The sequence below is a fragment of the Petaurus breviceps genome, unplaced genomic scaffold, assembly GCF_028583685.1.
Source record: "Petaurus breviceps papuanus isolate PSGF00001 unplaced genomic scaffold, PetGlider_PUasm1.0 126, whole genome shotgun sequence".
Classification (NCBI taxonomy): domain Eukaryota; kingdom Metazoa; phylum Chordata; class Mammalia; order Diprotodontia; family Petauridae; genus Petaurus; species Petaurus breviceps.
This window is the reverse complement of record NW_027185655.1, coordinates 79087119-79089848: the sequence shown is the minus strand read 5'-3', so window position 1 is coordinate 79089848 and position 2730 is coordinate 79087119. Positions and strand designations below refer to the sequence as shown.

Below are 2730 nucleotides of genomic sequence, written 5' to 3'. Positions count from 1 at the left end.
TACTTGTTTGTGTCTCCTTCAGAACTTTCTTCTCTGTATATTTTTAACTATTACATTGATGCCTGTTTCTTTCTTATATTTTATTAGTATCACTTCCCTCTAATATTTCCTCAACACTAAAACGAAAGAAGCCTTCCTTGTAATGAAAACATAATCAAGTAAAACAAATTTCTGTTTTAATTGTTGTATCTGTAAATGTGTTTCTCATCTTGCACCTAAAATCTATATCTCTCTACCAAGAAGAATGAGGCATCGGTCTCTTGGAACCATGATTGGTCATTGCATTAATCAGAAATCTCAAAGTAATTATAATTACTCTTTTTAGCTGTCTCTAAATGGTTTTACTTTTTAAATTCATATCACACTCAAATTTACCCCAATATTTCTTATGAGCTACCCAGTTATTAAGAAGAATCTTAGACATACATTTTGCATTTTACACATATAAAGAATAAGCAGTCTGTCTTTATTGTATCCCTTGTATTCAGTTTTGGTATGTACCTTGTGTTTCCCTTGACTCTTGTATGGCAAATCTTCTATTAAGTTCAGGCACTTTAACAAAGTCTTGGAAGTCTGAGAGTTGATCAAATGTCCATTTTCCCTTTCATTCAGGATTATACTTAATGTTGCTGGGTATGAAACTTTTGGCCAGATCCCCAGTTCTTTTGCTCTTCGATATATAGTGTTCCAAGACCTGGGGTTCTGTAATGTCTCTGCTTCTAGGTCTTGTGTGATTCTACTTGTGACAATATCATATTTAAATTGTTTTATTCTTGTTGCTTTTAATATTTAGTCCTTGAGCTGCAGGTTTCAAAATTTGACCATAGTATTTCTGAGTTTTCATAATAGTATCTCTTTTAAGTGGTGATGGATGGATTTTTTCAATTTCTGCTTTCCCCCTTGGTTCTAATGCTTCAGGACAATTTTCTTTAATTATTTATTGTATTATTATATCAAGATTATTTTTTGATCATAACTTTCTGTTAGTCCAAATATGTTTATGTTTTCTCTTCTTTTGGGGGGGGGTGATGTTCAATAAGTTTATTGTCTTAATCTGAAAATCTTCACAGAAAATTACAGATTTTTATATTTTAACTATCAGCTGCCTGCTCCTGGGCTCTGAGGAAATCGCCTTCTTCTAAGCAACCCGATCTTTCTTCTGGGTAAGGGACATTTTGGGGCAGTTCCATCTTTTCTTTTTAACTTCTCTCTTGGGTTTCTTTTCATACACTGGATCTTCCCATATACCAGCATGAGCTTTCTTGTACATTTCCTCCATCATGTCAGGAGTAATGTTGTTCTTTATGTACTGTGACAATTGCTTTTTATATGCATCTTCATCTTCTTCCATGAGATAATGCATATAATCTGTAACATTTTGGCCCATGATGTGTTTACGATGTACTTCAGCATTGAATTCCTTGCTTTCTGAATCATACCCAGGGAAGCGTTTGGTATTGTGAGGAATAGACAGACCACCATCCATAGCTCCCTTAAGGGCCCCAAAGACTTTGTTTCCTGTGGTTGTTCTGGCAAGATCTGCATCCAGGTAGCATATAAAAGCACCGGGCTGACCATCGATGCTTTCCACATTGTACTCATCACCAGTCACTTCCACCTGACCTTTATAGATCTTGTCCATGACAAATCTGTTAAGAAGCCTGCGGGCCAGCATCAGGCCTGTGCAGTAAGTGGCAGCGTAATTTGTCAGGCCAACCTTCACACCATACTTTGGTAATTCATGGGCATAAGCTGCACAGACAATCATATCCCCTTCTATACGGGCCTAAGCAATCTGGCAGATGATGTCTCTGTTGGTGACCCGGACGATCATGCGGTATTTCAGGGTGTTATACTTGTTCTTATCCCAGATCATTAGGCGTTTCCATGCATAATAATCCGTTTTGCCCCCTCGCCTTCTCCGGAACTTCAATTGGAACTGCTTGAAGTAGGCCTTATTCTTTACAACTTCAACAAACCCCATTATGCTGAACGAGACCCGTGCCCTCGGCACAGACCTGCAGGCCTCGCAGCGCTAGGGGAAAAAAAAAGTATGTTTTCTCTTCTTGATCTATTCTCCAGACGTGTTGTTTTTATTATAAGATGTTTCACTTTCTTTTCTGTTTTTTCATTATTCATATTTTCTTTAATTATTTCTAGATCTCTTATAATTTTGCTGGCTTCACATTTCCCATTTCAAATTTTCAAGGTGTCATTTTCTTCCTTAAGATTCTGGATCTCCTTTTCTAATTGACTGACTTTCCTTTCAGAATCTTGTTTTTCTTCTATTAATCTTATTTTCTTTTTTGTTTTTTTCTTCCATATCTGTCATTTGATTCTTAAAGTCTTTTTTAAGGTCTTCTATGAATTCTTTTGGGGCAGATGACCATTTAACGTTACTCTTTGGGGTAGAACAGATTTCTTTATTGCAATGTCCTCCTCTGAAGATCTCTATTCCCATAATAACTTTCTATAGTTGGATTACTTCTCCTTTGCCTGTGTATTTTTTGTGGTAATAGCTTAATTTTTGTAATCAGCTCTAGCCCTGGGGGATGTGGAATATTGCTTCTTTTTTTATTAATTTGTTTACTTTTAGTTTACAAGATTCAATTCCACAATTCCTTGAGTTTCACATCCTGTCCCCCTCCCTCCCCTTGCCCAACCCCTCATAGTGGCATACAATCAAGTATAGGATCTGTAAATACTTTCACAGGTTAAAAAGAAGATTGT

The 2730-nt window shown here is 36.5% G+C and overlaps 1 pseudogene; it reads right to left on the bottom strand.

The window, feature by feature from the left end:
* Positions 1–1091: 1091 nt before the first annotated feature.
* On the bottom strand, positions 1092–2045 carry LOC138170620 (large ribosomal subunit protein uL18-like; annotated as a pseudogene).
* Positions 2046–2730: the final 685 nt, after the last annotated feature.